Below are 20,748 nucleotides of genomic sequence, written 5' to 3' on the forward strand. Positions count from 1 at the left end.
TGCCAGGTATAGCAATAGTAGGGTGGATGAAGATGTTTAAAATCCATCTGTCTGATTCCGGCCTTCCAGGATTTCATGCTCTCAGGTTTCAGTCTGAGTCATCTCTGTATATTTTATAGCTTAATTACTGCACTTCATTCCCAGTGGAAATTTAGTAGACCCATGCTGAATTATCTATTAAGCTTCTTTCTGTTCATCCATGTGTCATATTCTGAGCACTTTCTACCATCCTTCTGGAAGGTGCCCACTCATTTTCGGTTTTTAGTTTAGAAATCGTTTCCTCTGGGTAGTCTTCTAGGGCTGCTTCAGGCTGGGGTTTCTGCCCTTCCTTTGTACTCTCCTAGCCATATGGACTGTTCTTACATTGTTCTGTGCCTGTTGGCTTTTCACATCCACGAGTCCCATTCTTCTTGTCATGCTCATCTTGTTGCCGCTGCATCCCCATCTATTCAGCAATGTTTCTTACGTTTCTGTTGTAGGCAAAGCACAACTCTAGGCAGTGGGAATGTAGCAGTGAACAAAACATAGATTCTAGTTTCTTATATTCAGTGGAATTAGACAGACAATAAATAAATGTTTATTAACTTGAGTAGTACTAAGTGCTACCAGTAGAAATAAAGATGGGTAAAGGAATAAAGGGAGTGGATTAGAAGGAAGTCAAATCTTTTAGGTAGAAGGGTTAGAGGTCCTCCTTGAAGTGATGATGAGTTGAGAACTAGAGGAAGGGGCAGAGTCTTCTTGGAAAAAGGATGATGAATACAAAGGCTCTGAGCTGGCAGTACATTGAGGTCAACAGGGAGGCCTTTGTGCCTGGAGGCTAATGGCTGCGGGTAAGCTGGGCAGAGGGTGTTAGATGTGAGGTCAAAGATTTCCAAGGGTCAGGTCACAGAGGATATTGCAGGCCAGGGCACCCCCAGCACCCAGCACACAGGATTGGTGTTGAATGAGCATCTACTAAATATTGTTGATTAAGGATGGGTGTACAGGAGCTATATACTGTCTTATTATATATTCTTAGCATTATTCTCATTAAAGTGCTTGGAGTAATGCACTGAAAGTTTTGCTGCATATTAGAATTACCTAGGGATCTTTTAAAAAAGGTGATTGATTCTAGTTCATAGCGTAAGCACATGACATCAGGATCTCTGTGGGTGGCATCTGCATTTATAGAACAGAGAACTTATTTACAGAACCAATAAGAAGGCAGGCTTATAGTTACCAGAGGGAAAGTGTGGGGGATAAATTAGGTGGATAGGATTAACATATACACCTACTATACATAAAATAGATAACAACAGGGTCCTACCGTATAGTACAAGGAACTGTACTCAGTATTTTGTAAAAGCCTATATGGGAAAAGAATCTGAAAATCTGTACAGTGCTGTACACCTGAAGCTAGCACAACATTGTAAATCAACTAGACTTCAATTTAAAGAAAGGTTTAAAAAGTAAAATTCCTTAGGTGATTTCAGACAGGCACGAGGACTGGTAACTTAGATCAGTGCTTCTCAGTATGTGCCCACAAACCAGCAGCACTGGAGATAATTAGAAATACAATCTTCAGTCCCATATCATACCCACTAAATGAGAAATTCTGGTGGTAACACTAAGCAATCTATGTTTTAAGAAGTCCTAGGTGCTTTGGGCATATGCTAAAATTGGAGGATCACAGCCTCAGAGAAGTGGGCCACACGGGCAAGGGCAAAACAGATGACATGTTTTCTGATGTTGGTTGTAAAGGGCTGTGTTTCTAGATTGTGTGTGCCCTGGCAAGAATAGCTAAATTTTTACCATTTGATAATTATTTCTTTGGAGTAAACTTTCTCTCATAGCCCTTAGTTTAAGTGAACCATTCCTTTGGGCAAAATATCAAGCTATGGTTACTTAGTAGCACTTGCATGTAAATGAGTACATTAGAATAATTTAACTGACAGAATGAGCCATTTTGAATGGAGGAATGGATGCAGCTAGAAAAGGTTTCTCGAAAAGGATGGAGATGGGATGATGAACAATTTTCCTGGTCTTGAAAGTATGATTAGCAATCAGTATCACATAGGATTCAGAAAGCGCTTAATAAGATTTTAAAATAATGTCACGTGGTACAGTGGTAAAGAAGTGCAGGAGATGCAAGAGACAAGGGTTCAGTCCCTGGGTCAGGAAGATCTCCTGGAGGAGAAAATGGCAACCCACTCTGGTATTCTTGCCTGGAGAATCCCATGGACAGACTAGCCTGACGGGCTACAGTCCATGGGGTTGCAAAGAGTTAGATGCGACCGAGTGCATACACATACACACACACACACAAATATAATTTTCTAGTATTTACTCAAGGAAATTTTGAGAAATTTATCTATATCTCTTTTAGCTAATTGTGAACCTGATTCTGTATTACCTAAGTCTAGAAATGATTTTTTTTTTAACCCTGCCACAAGACATTGAGAATCTAGGTTCCCTGACCAGGGATCAAACCTGTGTCCACTGCAATAGAAGTGTAGAGTCTTAACCACTGGACAGGCAGGGAAGTCTCTAGAAATGATGAGTTAGGCATTTTCAAATCTGAAATGGCACCAATATTTATAATAATTTAAGAATGGAAGATTTGTCCAAATGCCTTTTTTTTTCCTTAAAGAAATCAGTCTTGCCACCTAAGTTTCTCACCAGCACCACTCTTGAAAAGATTTCTATATGTAAAAATCTCATCATCATTCAGCCAGAGGAAGTTACATTTTCTTACACAAAACTCCAGTATTCTTTTCCCTTTCTTTTTATCTGAGAATAGTAAAGAATGAGAGGAAGTGAATTATAAAGCTTTGGGGCACTGCTGAAAGGAAAGTTTAAGCAAAATGCTAATTCTGGTTTTAGTGTCCTTATCAATTCAGCAGGTTCATTCAGATTGAAGAATGCAGCATGAAAGTCTTTTGTTGTCCTGCTACACAAGTTTCCTCCTTTATAGAAAAACCAGCTTTTTCATAAAGGCTTAACCAGAGGCGATACCCAAACTGTCTGCACAGTGCAAGCAATATATTTTTGAACCAATTGAATAATATTGGTACCTTGGCTGAAACAGGAGAAAAATTAATCTATAAAAATGAGGATAATACAATTTTAAAAGAGAACCTTTTCATGCCAGAGGATTTATTCATCTTGGTCACAGAAGACTCCAGATATAAGGAGTGTTTGAGGTGAAGAAAATGGAAATATAGAAAGTATGTTTTGATATTTCTAGTTTGTGTTCTCATATGTTTCTGGAGGTACAAATGGGTTCAAGGGATTATAACTGACAGAGTGCCTGAAGAACTATGAACGGAGGTTCGTGACATTGTACATGAAGTGGTGATCAAAACCATCCCCAAGAAAAAGAAATGCAAAAAGGCAAAACGGTTGTCTGAGGAGGCCTTACAAATAGTTGAGAAAAGAAGAGAAGCAAAAGGCAAAGGAGAAAAGGAAGGATATAGCCATCTGAATACAGAGTTCCAAAGAAGAGCAAGGAGTGATAAGAAAGCCTCCCTAAGTAATCAGTGCAAAGAAATAGGGAAACAATAGAATGGGAAAGACTAGAGATCTCTTCAAGAAAATCAGAGATACCAAGCGAATATTTCATGCAAAGATGGGCACAATAAAGGACAGAAACAGTATGTACCTAACTGAAGCAGAAGATACTAAGAAAAGGTGACAAGAATACACAGAAGAACTGTACAAAAAAGATCTTCACAACCCAGATAACCATGATGGTGTAACCATTCACCTAGAGCCAGACATCCTGGAGTGCAAAGTCAAGTGGGCCTTAGGAAGCATCACTCCGAAGGCTAGTGGAGGTGATGAAATTCTAGCTGAGCTATTTCAACCCCTAAAAGTTGCTGCTGCTTAAGTGCTGCACTCAATATGCCAGCAAATTTGGAAAACTCAGCAGTGGCCATAGGACTGGAAAAGGTCAGTTTTCATTCCAATCCCAAAGAAAGGCAATGCCAAAGAATGTTCAGACTACCACACAATTGCACTCATCTCACATGCTAACAAATTCTCCAAGCTAGGCTTCTACAGTATGTGAATCAAGAACATCCAGTTGTTCAAGCTGGATTTAGAAAAGGCAGAGGAACCAGAAATCAAATTGCCAACATCCATTGGATCATCGAAAAGGTGAGAGAGTTCCAGAAAAACATCTACTTCAGCTTTATTGTCTATGTTAAAGTCTTTGACTGTGTGGATCACAATAAACTGTGGAAAATTATTAAAGAGATAGGAATACCAGACCACCTTACCGGCCTCCTGAGAAATCTGTATGCAGGTCAAGAAGCAACAGAACCAGACATGGAACAATGGACTGGTTCCAAATAGGGAAGAGTACATCAAGGCTGTATATTGTCACCCTGCTTATTTAACTTATATGCAGAGTACATCATGTGAAATGCTGGGTTGGATGAAGCACAAGCTGGAATCAAGATTTCTGGGTGAAATATCAATAACCTCAGATATGCAGATGACACCACCCCTTATGTCAGAAATCAAAGAGGAACTAAAGAACCTCTTGATGAAAGTGAAAGAAGAGAGTGAAAAAGCTGGCATAAAACTCAGCATTCATAAATGAAGACCATGGCATCTGGTCCCATCACTTCATGGCAAATAGATGGGGAAACAATGGAAATAGTTGCAGACTTTATTTTCTTATACTTCAAAAATCACTGCAGATGGTGACTGTAGCCATGAAATTAAAAGACACTTGCTCCTTACAAGAAATGCTATGACCAACCTAGACAGCATATTAAAAAGCAGACATTACTTTGCTGACAAAGGTCCATTTAGTCAAAGCTGTGGTTTTTCCAGTAGTCATGTATAGATGTGAGAGTTGGACTATATAGAAAGCTGAGCACCGAAGAATTGATGTTCTCCAACTGTAGTATTGGAGAAGACTCTTGAGAGTCCCTTGGACTGCAAGGAGATCAAGCCAGTCAATCCTAAAGGAAATCAGTCCTGAATATTCATTGGAAGGACTGAAGTTGAAGCTCCAATACTTTGGCCATCTGGTGGGAAGAACTGACTAATTGGGAAAGGCCCTGATACTGGGAAAGATTGAAGGCAGGAGGAGAAGAGGATGACAGAGGATAAAATAGTTGGATGGCATCACTGACTTGATGGACATGAGTTTGAGCAAGCTCCTGGAGCTTGTGATATACTGGAAGCCTGGTGTGGTGTAGTCCATGGGGTCGCAAAGAGTTGGATACGACTTAGCAACTGAACTTACTGATGTTTCTGGTATATTTGTATGATCTAAGATCTGCAACTACAGATCAAAATCTATTTGCAGGATTTATAAAACATTTTTTAATGAAGCATAGTTGATTTACAGTTGTATAAAATTCTGCTGCTGCTGCTGCTAAGTTGCTTCAGTCATGTCCGACTCTGTGCGACCTCATAGACGGCAGCCCACCAGGCTCCCCTGTCCCTGGGATTCTCCAGGCAAGAACACTGGAGTGGGTTGTCATTTCCTTCTCCAATGCATGAAAGTGAAAAGTGAAAGGGAAGTAACTCAGTTGTGTCTGACTCCTAGCGACCCCATGAACTGCAGCCCACCAGGCTCCTCCATCCATGGGATTTGCCAGGCAAGAGTACTGGAGTGGGTTGCTGTTGCCTTATCCTATACAGCATCAATTCAGTTATACATGTGTGTGTATTAGTGGCTCAGTTGTGTCAGACTCTGCAACCCCTCGGACTGTAACCCACTAGTCTCCTGTACCCATGGGGATTCTCTCAGCGAGAATCATGTAGTGGGTTGCCATTTCCTACTCCACGGGATCTTGCCAACCCATTGATTGGGATATATACTTACATACATATGCACGTTTTTAAAATATTCTTTTCCATTATGGTTTAGCATAGGATATTGAATACTGTTCTTTGGTAGGACCATCAGTTTGACCTCATTGTTTATTCATTCTGTATACAATAGCTTACATCTGTTAGCAGGGTTTTTAAATGAATAGTTTCCCTCAATATTATTCAGTCAAGCAATGTGCTTTCTTAATTTTCCTTCATATCATTATTTGTTAAGCTAAATCCTCACCCTTACTGGGGAGTTGAATGTCGCCTTTGCAATGTTATATCGCTGTCTTGGGAATCCTCTGACAATGTTCCCTTAAATGTCAAATTCCTCTCATTTATTATTTTTGCATCAGAAACCAATTTTAGCAAAACTGGAGTTGTTTTTTTCCTTCCTCTGTTTCTTTTCAGCCCACCTAAAGCAATATCGTTTAAGGTAGTACTCCATAGCTTAATGTCTTAAATATGGATTCTCCAGTGCTGTGTAGCATAAAACTGTCAAATGTCTTTTCTCCTTTGTTTAAATGCTGTTAGAACTTTTCTTCACTCTATGGCTTTAATTAGAAGTCATCAGTGACCTCACACTTTTTGTTATTGAATCACAACAGACAAGTGGAAGTGTGTCTATATACTAATAACTCTCCCCAAAGTTAATGTTAACTATCCCCTAAACTATATAAAGGTAATTTTTATATAACAAAATGATAAAATCATTGTACAACTGATAGGAACTACAAAGTTAATGAAGTAGTGAAATAACTGTATTCATTCATTATCTAAAATTATGTATCTGCACTTCCTGTGTGAGACTAGACCACACATACTTAACCTTTTGCACATAATACACATGATATCCCTACAAGGAGACACATGTATTCTTTCTCACTTTTTCTCTTTCTTTCATTCACATTCTGAATCAAATGCATCTGATCTTCATGTCCATCACATATTATCCAGATATTTGCCCATGATTTTTTTGTTTGAGAAGGATTTATTGAAGACAGTGTTCTGTGCTGTGGATGTAAATGTCTGTTGCATATAGATAAGGTCTGTGTGCTCAGGGAGCCTATTTTCTAGTGAATGAGACAGCAAATAACTGAGTAAACAAGATAACAAGAGGTTCTTAAATGGTAGATTGAAAACAACATAATAATGGGTTAGAGATGGGTTGTGGATGCTATGTTAGGTTAATAGATACACTCACAGCTACAAATGGTAGGACATTTGTGGTGAGTCCTTACTGACAGCGATGAACCGATGGGGAGAAAGCTTGGCAGCAGAGGGAACACGCTCAAAGTCTGTAGGTCGGGGAGGGCTGGGTATATTTAAGGAAAACAAAGAAGGCTCATGGTGATCCAGGAAGGAAATGCTCTGAGCTCATGGTCGAGACATAGCAGGCCAATCAGGGTTCTGGGTTTTATTCTGTGAGCAGCAGTGAATATTTGGAGGGACCTGTATAAGCGTTTTGGTGATGGAGGATAAAGGCTTCGGCAAGAATTTTGAGAACAAATATACCAAAGATATCTTTTAAAGATAGAACATGATTAACTATTAACAGTTGCCATACTGGTTTCCTTAATTATTATTTTTAGATATGCTAAACATAGCACAAAGGATGCTCCCTTTTGAATGTCTAAAATATTACCTTGGAACAAAGATTGCCTAAATTTCACCAAAGTGTTTTTGATAAAAATTGTTATTTAATAAAGATAGTAGGAAATGGACAAAAAACTTTCAGTTCAGTTCAGTCGCTCAGTCGTGTCCGACTCTTTGCGACCCCATGAATCGCAGCACGCCAGGCCTCCCTGACCATCACCAGCTCCTGGAGTTCATTCAGACTCACGTCCATAGAGTCAGTGATTCCATCCAGCCATCTCATCCTCCGTCGTCCCCTTCTCCTCTTGCCCCCAATCCCTCCCAGCATCAGAGTCTTTTCCAATGAGTCAACACTTCGCATGAGGTGGCCAAAATACTGGAGTTTCAGCTTTAGCATCATTCCTTCCAAAGAAATCCCAGGGCTAATCTCCTTCAGAATGGACTGGTTGGATCTCCTTGCAGTCCAAGGGACTCTCAAGAGTCTTCTCCAACACCACAGTTCAAAAGCATCAATTCTTCGGTGCTCAGCCTTCTTCACAGTCCAACTCTCACATCCATACATGATCACAGGAAAAACCATAACCTTGACTAGACGAACCTTTGTTGGCAAAGTAATGTCTCTGCTTTTGAATATGCTATCTAGGTTGGTCATAACTTTCCTTCCAAGGAATAAGTGCCTTTTAATTTCATGGGTGCAGTCACCATCTGTAGTGATTTTGGAGCCCAGAAAAATAAAGTCTGACACTGTTTCCACTGTTTCCCCATCTATTTCCCATCAAGTAGTGGGACCTGATGCCATGATCTTCGTTTTCTGAATGTTGAGCTTTAAGCCAAATTTTTCACTCTCCACTTTCACATTCATCAAGAGGCTTTTGAGTTCCTCTTCACTTTCTGCCGTAAGGGTGGTTTCGTCTACATATCTGAGGTTATTGATATTTCTCTCGGCAATCTTGATTCCAGTTGTGTTTCTTCCAGTCCAGTGTTTCTCATGATGTACTCTGCATATAAGTTAAATAAACAGGGTGACAATATACAGCCTTGACGAACTCCTTTTCCTATTTGGAACCAGTCTGTTGTTCCATGTCCAGTTCTAACTGTTGCTTCCTGACCTGCATACAAATTTCTCAAGAGGCAGATCAGGTGGTCTGGTATTCATCTCTTTCAGAATTTTCCACAGTTTATTGTGATCCACACAGTCAAAGGCTTTGGCATAGTCAATAAAGCAGAAATAGATGTTTTTATGGAACTCTCTTGCTTTTTCTATGATCCAGCGGATGTTGGCAATTTGATCTCTGGTTCCTCTGCCTTTTCTAAAACCAGCTTGAACATCAGGAAGTTCATGGTTCACATATTGCTGAAGCCTGGCTTGGAGAATTTTGAGCATTACTTTACTAGCGTGTGAGATGAGTGCAATTGTGCGGTAGTTTAAGCATTCTTTGGCATTGCCTTTCTTTGGGATTGGAATGAAAACTGACCTTTTCCAGTCCTGTGGCCACTGCTGAGTTTTCCAAATTTGCTGGCATATTGAGTGCAGCACTTTCATGGCATCATCTTTCAGGATTTGGAATAGCTCAACTGGAATTCCATCACCTCCACTAGCTTTGTTCGTAGTGATGCTTTCTAAGGTCCACTTGACTTCACATTCCAGGATGTCTGGCTCTAGGTCAGTGATCACACCATCATGATTATCTGGGTTGTGAAGATCTTTTTTGTACAGTTCTTCTGTGTATTCTTGCCATCTCTTCTTAATATCTTCTGCTTCTGTTAGGTCCATACCATTTCTGTCCTTTTTCGAGCCCATCTTTGCATGAAATGTTCCCTTGGTATCTCTGATTTTCTTGAAGAGATCCCTAGTCTTTCGCATTCTGTTGTTTTCCTCTATTTCTTTGCATTGATCGCTAAAGAAGGCTTTCTTATCTCTTCTTGCTATTCTTTGGAACTCTGCATTCAGATGTTTATATCTTTCCTTTTCTCCTTTGCTTTTCGCTTTCCTTCTTTTCACAGCTATTTGTAAGGCCTCCCCAGACAGCCATTTTGCTTTTTTGCATTTCTTTTCTATGGGAATGGTCTTGATCCCTGTCTCCTGTACAATGTCACGGACCTCATTCCATAGTTCATCAGGCACTCTATGTATCAGATCTAGGCCCTTAAATCTATTTCCCACTTCCACTGTATAATCATAAGGGATTTGATTTAGGTCATACCTTACTGGTCTAGTGGTTTTCCCTACTTTCTTCAATTTAAGTCTGAATTTGCCAATAAGGAGTTCATGGTTTGAGCCACAGTCAGCTCCTGGTCTTGTTTTTGCTGACTGTATAGAGCTTCTCCATCTTTGGCTGCAAAGAATATAATCAATCTGATTTCAGTGTTGACCATCTGGTGATGTCCATGTATAGAGTCTTCTCTTGTGTTGCTGGAAGAGGGTGTTTGTTATGACCAGTGCATTTTCTTGGCAAAACTGTATTAGTCTTTGCCCTGCTTCATTCCGTATTCCAAGGCCAAATTTGCCTGTTACTCCAGGTGTTTCTTGACTTCCTACTTTTGCATTCCAGTCCCCTATAATGAAAAGGACATCTTTTTTGGGTGTTAGTTCTAAAAGGTCTTGTAGGTCTTCATAGAACCGTTCAGCTTCTTCAGCATTACTGGTTGGGGCATAGACTTGGATTACCATGATATTGAATGGTTTGCCTTGGAAACGAACAGAGATCATTCTGTCGTTCTTGAGATTGCATCCAAGTACTGCATTTTGGACTCTTTTGTTGACCATGATGGCCACTCCATTTCTTCTGAGGGATTCCTGCCCGCAGCAGTAGATATAATGGTTATCTGAGTTAAATTCACCCATTCCAGTCCATTTCAGTTCAGCAAATTAGATTTTGTAGCTTTAACTTTCTACAGTTGTTAGAAATAGGATATATCTACACTAACTCAGGGAGAAGGCAATGGCACCCCACTCCAGTACTCTTGCCTGGAAAATCCCATGGATGGAGGAGCCTGGTGGGCTGCAGTCCATGGGATCACTAAGAGTCGGACACGACTGAGCGACTTCACTTCCACTTTTCACTTTCATGCATTGGAGAAGGAAATGGCAACCTGCCGGGAGCCGGCATATTGCATATTGAGTGCATATTGCATATTGCATATTGAGTGCAGCACTTTCCACAGCATCATCTTTCAGGATCTGGAATAGCTCAACTGGAATTCTATCACTGCTGGGAGCCAGCGTGAGGAGCTCCACCCATGACAAAGGTCATGAGGAAGGAGGCTAGGCAGACGCAAAGGCGGGATCGAGCCTCAGGAGTCCCCCTGGAAATTCTCGAGCATCTACCCCTCAAAACCAGAGTCTGCCTACTTTCTGCTTTGTGCTTTCACCTACACCTCTGACTTTACGGGGGGCTGTCCCCCACTACCTCTCTCTGAAAAAAGAGTTAACTTACAGCTCCAGTTATTAATTCCTGGGTGTGACAGTGTTTCAACCTACAAATTCCTTTGGAAGTCCTCTAGCCTGCCTGAAAAGGTTTTTCAGGCCGCATGTGATTGCTCAGAGCCTCCCAACTGTGAGAGGCATGAGATGTTCTAAACTGTCTAAATACAGATTCCTTTGAGCAGTTAAAAGATTGATTAGAAATTGTATTGGTGAAGGGATTTTCACTTGTTGGGCCAATGTTTGCTGCTAAGTCTCCATATCCCTTACCTGCTGTGTCCCTGGCACTGTATTGATTAATATAATTGGTGTAAGTAGTAGCTTTAATGTTTGTAACCTGGGACCCTTGAGTTAATTCTTTTTCTTGTTATAGCCCACCACACCTTTGCTCTGTAGGAATGCAACTTTATCTAATGCTTTTGGAGGGTGGCTCCTGACCAATCACCTTTAGAGAAAAATAAGTTTTCTGAAGAAAGGGTCTTAAAATGTTAACAGGCCTCTGGGCCAGAAGATGATGCAAATCACCTAAGCTTTTGCATATGATAAGTTTGCAGGAAGAAAGCCTGGCTTGCTGCATGACTCTACCCCTTCCCCCATTATCCTCTATGCATAACTTAAGGTATAAAAACTACTTTGGAAAATAAAGTGCGGGCCTTGTTCACGGAAACTTGGTCTCCCCATGTCATTCTTTCTCTTACCTTCTGGCTGAATTATTCAGCCTCTTTTCTTCACTAAATTTTCCTACTGAGCTATCCTTATTTCAGCCTCTTTTCTCCACTGAATTTCCTCACTGAGCTATCCTTATTCTATTACTCTTTATATCCTTAATTAACATTTAATTAAGCAGTTGTTTCCTGATCCTTGCCGACGCCATCCCCGCTTCGAATTCTCTGGATCCACCAGGGCAGGACCCCAGCAGCAACCCATTCCAGTGTCATTGCCTGGAGAATCCCAGGGACAGCAGAGCCTGGTGGGCTGCCATCTCTGGGGTCGCACAGAGTCGGACACGACTGAAGCGACTTAGCAGCAGCAACAGCAGCAGACACTCAGACATGTGAGAGAAATCAAACCTATTTTCTTTTGAAACTTGGTGTCATTGTCCAAGGGCGACAGGCTTATATTACATGCAGATGATCTCCTGGGAACATTAGTTCTGATTGACAAGCCATGAAGAAGTATATGATGCATAAATGGAGGCAACACAACCAGGTGCATGAGTTTAATAAATAATATGACTGCAAAGAAAGAAAGGATCATGTAACGTGAATGAGAACACTGGCTTTGGGCTCACACATACCCGAGTTGTATTCATGACTCTGTCCTGTGCTTAGTCCACTAGCTCAGTCATGTCTGACTCTCTGTGACCCCATGCACTATTGTCTGCCAGGCTCCTCTGTCCATGGGATTCTCCAGGCAAGAATACTAGAGTGGGTTGCCATGCCCTACTGCAGGGGAACTTCCCAACCCAGGAATCAAACCAGGGTGTCCTGCATTGCAGGCATATTCTTTACCAGCTGAGCTACCTGGGAAGCCCATTCATCACTCCAATTTAGTCCAGTGATTTTAAGCAGGTTTCTTTCCCTCTTTGAACATCAAGTAGGTCATAACACCCCAAGACTGTGAAGACAAAGGAATGAAACAGCACACAAAAGCGCTAACAAAATTCAGGGGAAAGTCCTCCCAGATGACTCTATTCAAAGTTGTAATTCTTTCACCTCTCCTAGTGTTCTCAATCCCCTTTACCTTGCTCTGCTTTTTCTTTTTTTTATATAGCACTTTATCACCTTTTAAAATACATGAAACTTATTTGCTTACAGAATTCATTGTTTATTGTGTCTCTCCTGGATAATGTTAGCTTCACAGGAGAAGGGACCTTTCTTTGTTTTGTTTACTCTGTATTCTAAGACTCTAAAACAATGCCTCACATATCATAAACACAAATGAATATTCAATAACCATACTCCAGTTCACCTGATAAATTATAATCAGTATTGACTCAATTCCATAATACTCCCCTAGAATCTCACTTTGCTCACAGAGAGACTCCAGCTACCTGGACAGTAGGAAGAGAGTGAAGAGGAAAAACCTCAGTCAGAGGTTCTCAGCCTTGGCTGCACATGAGGATCATCTAGGCAGCTTTGGAAGAAATTGAGATTTTTCTTTTCCTTTATAGTTTATTATAGGATATTGAATATAGTTCCTTGTGCTATGCAGTAGGACCTTGTTTTTTATTCATTGTATACATAATAGTTTGCATTTGCTAATCCTAAACTCTGAACGCATTTCCCTTCCCCTTTGACAACCACAAGTGTGTTCTCTATGGGAGTCTGTTTCTGTTTTGTGGATAGGTTCATTTGTGTCATATTTTATAGTCCACATATAAGTGACATCATATGATATTTGTCTTTCTCTTTCTGACATACTTTGCTTAGTATGATAATCTGTAGTCCATCCATGTAGCTGTAAAGGCATTATTTCATTCTTTTTTAATGGCTGAGTAATATACCATTGTATAGATGTACCAGTTCTTCTTTATCCATTTATCTCTAGATGGGTATTTATGTGCTTCCATGGCTTGGCTATTGTGAATAGTGCTGCTATGCACATAGGGGTGCATGTGTCTTTTTGAATTATGGTTTTGTCTGGGTATATGCCCAGGAGTGGGATTGCTGGATCATATGATAGTTCTGGGTTTAGATTTTGAGAAAATTCCATACTGTTTTCCACTGTGGCTGTATCAGCTTCTTAACACATTCTCACCAATAGTGTATGAGGATTCCCTTTTCTTCACACCTTATCAGCATTTGTTATCTGTAGATGTTTTAATGATGAGTATTGTGACTAGTGTGAGGTTGTACCTCACTGTAGTTTTGATTTGCATTTCTCTATTATTAGTGATGTTGAGCATATTGTCATGTCCATGTTGATCAAGTATATATTTTCTTTGGAGAAATATCAATTTGGGTCTTCTGCCTATTTTTTTTACTGCATTGTTTGTTTTTTGTTGTTGTTGTTATTGAGTTGTGTGAGCTGTTTGTATTAAAAAAAATCTAGATTTTTAAATCAAGAAATCTAGACTTAGTAGGGGTGGGAATCAGGCATAATTAATTTTTTCCTCTATATTTCAGTGTATAGACAAGCTGGAGAACCACTCATCTAAGCCACAGGTTGCTACAGTCAATTCCAATTATGCTGGTCAGTGAGACCCTTCATATCCCATACCAGCTCCATCTTCCTGAGCAGAGTGGAAGGGTGGTGGTAAGACAGAGTTAGCTTCCAAATTCTTCACATTTTTGTATGACATTTAAGCAAATTGATGGGATGAACAATAATTATGTTGAGGGACCCAGAAGCTGAGGGCATGTAAACTCAATTTTAATCCTCTTTACTTCAAAGTCTTTCCTGTTATTATCTATACCTTCTTAAAGAGACAGCTCTTTAGATTTCCTCGGACATTTGTCACTTGAGAAACAAGATAAGATACTGTTTCTCTTATTCAGATGACTTTTTTGCCTCCCCTGCTTGTGATTTATCTCATTGCAAGACTCTTAATATGTTACCTTATTGTTATGACAACCAGGAGTGGTGCTTACTCACTTTAGCTTAAGCTTGATTCTCCTGGGTCAGCCGTTTTGTTGATTATTCTCAACTCCAGCTGTCCAAAGATGCAGAAAACTGCAGTGCTGCTAGCTTTCCTCCTTGTTTTGTCTGTTTTGCCACAAAGAGTAAGTGAATGACACATTAGTTCCCTTCACTTGTATTTCTATCAAACACAGTATAACAAATTCTATTTCTCTTAAATATATAAATACATTACAATTTTAAACTGAATATTTACTTTACTTGCCATAATACTGTAACTCCTACTAAGGGAGATGTGATTTGCTAAATTTCATGTAGTCAGTGGTATTTGTAGCTAGAATGTAAGCATTTTATTGAAAGATGAAAAAAGAATTATTCCACATCCATATGAATGACATAAATGTTGAAACTTGATGTGGCTCCTATCTCTTCATCATTATCATTATTAATCAGACACATCCCCAGAACTAAGTGTGGTGAAGATTATCTAGCTGCTCACCAAATCAGATTCCTCCCCTTCCTGAGCCCATGGATTAGATTTCCGAAATACACCTGCAATTAATAAGCCCACGTGGCTGAGTTCTAGCCAGTGGAACGAGAAGAAAAGTGATGCACACAAACTATAACACATAGTCCATTCTCTTTCCCTATTCCTTGGCCAGAAACACAGGACTCTGAAGTCCAGGAAAAGAGAGGAGCCATAGATAAAAGGCTTCAAAACATGAGCCCTTGGAAGGCTGCCTACCAATCAGGTCCAGGGTTTTGGACTTCTTGAAAGCAAAGAATAAGCTTCTGTTATGTGATTCCATTGAGATCTGTAGGCTTATTTATTACATTCATTCATCAAAAAAAGTATATTCTCTATAGAAGAATATACTTTATTCCAAGTAGCGATGGTGCATTTTAAGAACCAGGTAGTGCTAATGGTAAAATAACCTGCCTGCCAATACAGGAGATGTCAGAGATGCGGGTTCAGTCACTGGGCTGGGAAGATCCCCTGAAGAAGGAAACAGCAGCCTACTCCAGTATATCTTGCCTTGATAAGTCCATAGACAAAGGAGCCTGGTGGGCTACCGTTCATGGGGTCGCAAAGAGTCAGACATGACTGAAGTGACTCAGCATGCACACAGTGGAGCTTAATGTTAAAAGTGGCTTCTTCTCTAGATTTCTATACATTACACTATTCTCTGACATTCTATTCTATTATTTCTTTTCCCCCTATTCTTCCATTCTCTATGGAGACAGTCTTCAAAGAAATTCATGGTTATCTGTTCTTCCCATTTTTGAAATATCTTTAACACTCAGGAACTCAAGTAACCTTTCTACTGCTGCTGTTGCTGCTGCTAAGTAGCTTCAGTCGTGTCCGACTCTGTGCGACCCCATGGACAGCAGCCCACCAGACTTCTCCGTCCATGGGATTCTCCAGGCAATGACACTGGAATGGGTTGCCATTTCCTTCTCCAATGCATGAAAGTGGAAAGTGAAAGTGAAGTTGCTCAGTCGTGTCCGACTCTTAGTGACCCCATGGACTGCAGCCTACCAGGCTCCTCCATCCATGGGATTTTCCAGGCAACAGTACTGGAGTGGGGTGCCATTGCCTTCTCCACCTTTCTACTAATGCTTCACAAATATATTGCATTTAGCCAAACCACTCACCCAAAATTTACTCACATTTTGAATTGCCAGTAGATAATACCCATTTGAATACATTACACTACATGTCGTTTTTGAATTCTATTTATATTTCACTCCCAATGTTTTTCTACATTCATTTCCCTTCTTACACTACAAATTATTTAATGGCATTGTTTTTCTGTATTCTCATAGTCCTGAAAATTAGGAATCAAATTTAGCTCATATCTTCTTCCTCATAAATCTGCAATTTATCGTCTATGTATCATCAGGTTGTACTGTTTCTTCACTTGAAATATATTTCTCATTTGCCCCTGACTCTCAAATCCTGTCACTACCACCTTAATGAAAACTATGCTGTGCTGTGCTAAGTTGACTCAGTCCTGTCCAGCTCTTTGTGACCATATAGACTGTAGCCTGCCAAGGTCCTCTGTCCATGGGATTCTCCAGGCAAGAATACTGGAGTGGGTTGCCATGACCTCCTCCAGGGGATTTTCCTGACTGGGTGATTGAACCTGCGTCTCTTATGTCTCCTGCATTGGCAGGTGGGTTCTTTACCACTGGCACCACTTGTGAAAGCTTTTACCTGTGAAAGCTCCTATCATTGCCCAAATGAACACACACAGGATTCTTAGCTCACTCAGTGTAGCCTTTCTTCCATTGATTTATGGCTTCATTGGCATGCCATTCAGTTTTTTCTTTCATGTTCTACTCAAGAATTCTTATAATTACTAACTTTATAATAATTTTAGAATTTATCTGCCTGGAGTAATTCTTACCTAATTTTGTAATTAAAAACTCTTCACGTTTAGGTGGCCTGGACACTGTGTTTGCATTTGCTCATTTTTCTTTCTTCTCTGTCCTCTTCTACGTCTGTGCAAATTTTATTAGCAGAGGTACACATTTTACACATTCTTCTAGATTTCAGCTCATGTTCCAATTTCTTTCTTAGTACTTTCTTCAATGTCGTCAATATTTCCTGTGGATAAATCTTGAAATTTGCTACATCTAGATAGCATTCTGAGGACAGGGGCTCAGTGTTACAGTTCTTTGGTTATAGAAAGTACATATAGACATGTACAATAGAAGCGATAATAACAAAAGCCTAACTGCTGTAATATCTTTACTTCCTCAGAAGTTTTCATTTAATTCTCATGGTTTATATTCACATTCTCAAGACAACTCTGAATTAATATGCTCTGTATCTAGAATTTTTCTTGATCTTGAAATCATCAAATTCTTGTTTCTTTGTGGTATACAATTAAGGTGTTAATAAATTAAATTGATTATACTCTACTTCCACTAGTGCCTTTTACATGTCATACAAAGCTGTATTATTTTCCCCTAAATCTCTGGATTATAAATATACTCTTCTTCCTGGTGAGGGATGTCTGGAAAACTAGATTTTTATTTCTCACCCCTGGTTATAACTTTGAAGAAATCTTGAGAGGAAACCTCAATCTCTGCCATTAATACTAATGTAAGTTTATTTCCTTATGAGCTCATGAAACTAAAATAAGTGGATTTCCTAATGCTTCTCTGAAGTTATGTGGTGCCAAAATATTGGTTTCTTTAGAATCATTCATCCAACTTAAAATCTGTATCAGGCTCTTTCTAGATTATATTGGACAGAGTTACTGTGGCTCTGAGCTAAAGATGATTATTAAAACACATTTGCATATAAAACAAATGTGCAAACACATTTCTCTCATTCTTATTGAGAAACATATGCTTCTCTTTGACTTTGCAAATTTTGAAAGACCTTGTGCATTGGAGCAGGTGAAGTGGTTGTAGTTTGAGGAGTTTATATATACCTGTGGTGGATTCATTTTGATGTTTGGCAAAACTAATACAATTATGTAAAGTTTAAAAATAAAATAAAATTAAAAAAAAAAGTTCCATCTTTAAATCTATGATCTTAGCTGAGGATCAGTTGTAGGGAACAGAAATTAAGCTAATTATCAATGGATACATGTTGGGGAACAAGTATAGCTATAAAGAAGTAATTTTCAGTCAATGCAGTTTCATCAGTTCTTGGTGCTACTTAGGCATGATTCTGGGTTGATCCTTGAATGAGACTCATGAGCTGTACAAACCATAGATAATGTTACCAACTCCAGTTTATTCTTTAAAACATTTTATATTAATTTATTAACAAGAGGCACTGGCTGAGGTTGGAAGGAATATTTACCATGTTCAAATTCGCCACAGAGACTAGAAAGTCAGATAAGTCCATTGAGTGTCAGGCACAGCATCTGTCATTTAGGAAGCCCTCAAAATGCTCCACTGAATGTGAGTTCATTGTGGAATGTCAGTGGTCCAGTCACCCCAAATAATAAAATAGCTCAAGGTAGATGACACTGTCTGAATAATACATCCCTTATTAGTAGATTAAAACAAGTTGTTTTTGCCAATTTGGAAACTAGATACAGAGATTCACATGAAGTAAATAGGGATGCATAAATTGTTTTAAAAATTGAGCTTCCTCAACTGACAAAGAATTAATCTCAAAAATATACAAGCAACACCTGTAGCTCAATTCCAGAAAAATAAATGACCCAATCAAAAAATGGGCCAAAGAACTAAACAGACATTTCTCCAAAGAAGACATACAGATGGCTAACAAACACATGAAAAGATGCTCAACATCACTCATTATCAGAGAAATGCAAATCAAAACCACAATGAATAATCATTTCATGCCAGTCAGAATGGCTACTATCCAGAAGTCTACAGATAATAAATGCTGGAGAGGATGTGGAGAAAAGGGAACCCTCTTACACTGTTGGTGGGAATGCAAACTAGTACAGCCACTATGGAGAACAGTGTGGAGATTCCTTAAAAACTGGAAATAAAACTGCCATACAACCCAGCAATCCCACTGCTGGGCATAGACACCAAGGAAACCAGAATTGAAAGATATGTGTACCCCAATGTTCATCGCAGCACTGTTTAAAATAGCCAGGACATGGAAGCAACCTAGATATCCATTGGCAGACAAATGGATAAGAAAGCTGTGGACACAATGGAATATTACTCAGCTATTAAAAAGAATGCATTTGAATCAGTTCTAATGAGGTGGATGGAATTAGAGCCTATTATACACAGTGAAGTAAGTCAGAAAGAAAAATACCAATACGGTATATTAACACATATATATGGAATTTAGAAAGATGATAACGATGACCCTGGAGAAGGAAATGGCAACCCACTCCAGTATTCTTGCTTAGAGAATCCTGTGGACAGAGGAGCCTGGTGGGCTGCTGTCCATAGGGTCACATAGAGTTAGACACGACTGAAGCGACTTAGCATGCATGCATGCATTGGGGAAGGAAATGGCAACCCACTCCAGTGTTCTTGCCTGGAGAATCCCAGGGATGGAGGAGCCTGGTGGGCTGCCGCCTATGGGGTCGCACAGAGTCAGACACGACTCAAGTGACTTAGCAGCAGCAGCAGCAACAATGACCCTATATGCAAGACAGCAAAAGAGACACAGATGTGAAGAATAGACTTTTGGACTCTGTGGGAGAAGGCGAGGGTGGGATGATTTGAGAGAATAGCATTGAAACATGTATATTATCATATGTGAAATAGATCGCCAGTCCAGGTTCGATGCATGAGGCAGGGTGCTCAGGGCTCGTGCACTGGGATGACCCTGATGGATGGGATGGGGAGGGAGGTGGGATGGAGGGTCAGGATGGGGAACACATGTACACCCATGGCTGATTCATGTGAATGTATGGCAAAACCACCACAGTATTGTCAAGTAATTAGCCTCCAATTAAAATAAATTTAAAAAATTGAGCTTCCTCTTACATTGTTATATTATTTGCTTTCATATTCTTTCATCAAAGAGGGTGCTGAAATAATTATGCTATGTCACACTAAGTGCCAGATAAATAATATTTGAGCCTCACAACTGGAATACCATCTTGCAGTGAAATAGGAACCTCAGATTGAAGTCACCACAGACTTTATGTGTTGGGACCACACCCCAGTGACTGGAGGGACTTGCTGAACCCTTTATAATGGAAGGAAACAATGAGAAGATAAAGGGAAGTAAAGAGAAAGACATTCATATTGCGAAGAAAATAATTTATGGAAGGATGAACCAAGGTGCAGTTTTAGAGACCTTGCTTATTTAATCGAAAGAAAGAGACCTTTCTTTTTAATTGGTGTGGATCTTCTATGCAACTTACACCATAGAGTTTGCCTGAATGTTGCATAGGCAAACAAAAGTTTAACTCCTGAGCAAGTACCCAAATAACATCTTTACTTTCTGCTGTTTCTAACAAAAAATATTCATACATGCAAAGCTCCACTTGGTTAAAACACGTGTATTATTTTGCTCCTCAGTGTGTAAAATTTTTGTTTTATTAAATTGATTATAACTGATGTCCACTTCATTTGCCTATTGGAAGCAGAAGTCTTCTTTTTTATTTTAGTAAATATTGGGCAAAGTACTTACTAGAATCTTGGGGCATTAAAAGATAATTAAGATATAGACTTTGTCCTTTAAGAGTTTATAATTGAGTAGGAGCTGAAAATCAGTCCGCAAATTGAATAATCTAATATTGTAAATGCTACAAGTCCATGGGGTTGCAAAGAGTCAGGCACAACTTAGTGATTGAACAATAGCAAGTGTCAAAAGAGACATGGGACAAGATTTTTTGGGTGGGAGAGACTGTGTTTAGCTGGTG

At 39.6% G+C, this 20,748-nt stretch overlaps 1 protein-coding gene across 30 annotated transcripts in view; it reads left to right on the forward strand.

Moving 5' to 3' along the window:
* The window catches only part of LOC129659044 (uncharacterized), a 464,676-nt gene that overhangs the window by 252,548 nt on the left and 191,380 nt on the right, over nt 1-20,748 (forward strand). For 2 of the 30 annotated variants that reach the window (XR_008717762.1, XR_008717763.1), the window contains one exon: nt 13,963-14,092. The exons of the other annotated variants lie outside the window; for them this stretch is intronic. The gene's annotated coding sequence lies outside the window, so the exon portion shown is untranslated. The remainder of the gene's footprint in view (nt 1-13,962; nt 14,093-20,748) is intronic. 30 annotated transcript variants of the gene reach the window in all.

This window comes from Bubalus kerabau, chromosome 8 (assembly GCF_029407905.1).
Source record: "Bubalus kerabau isolate K-KA32 ecotype Philippines breed swamp buffalo chromosome 8, PCC_UOA_SB_1v2, whole genome shotgun sequence".
Taxonomy (NCBI): domain Eukaryota; kingdom Metazoa; phylum Chordata; class Mammalia; order Artiodactyla; family Bovidae; genus Bubalus; species Bubalus kerabau.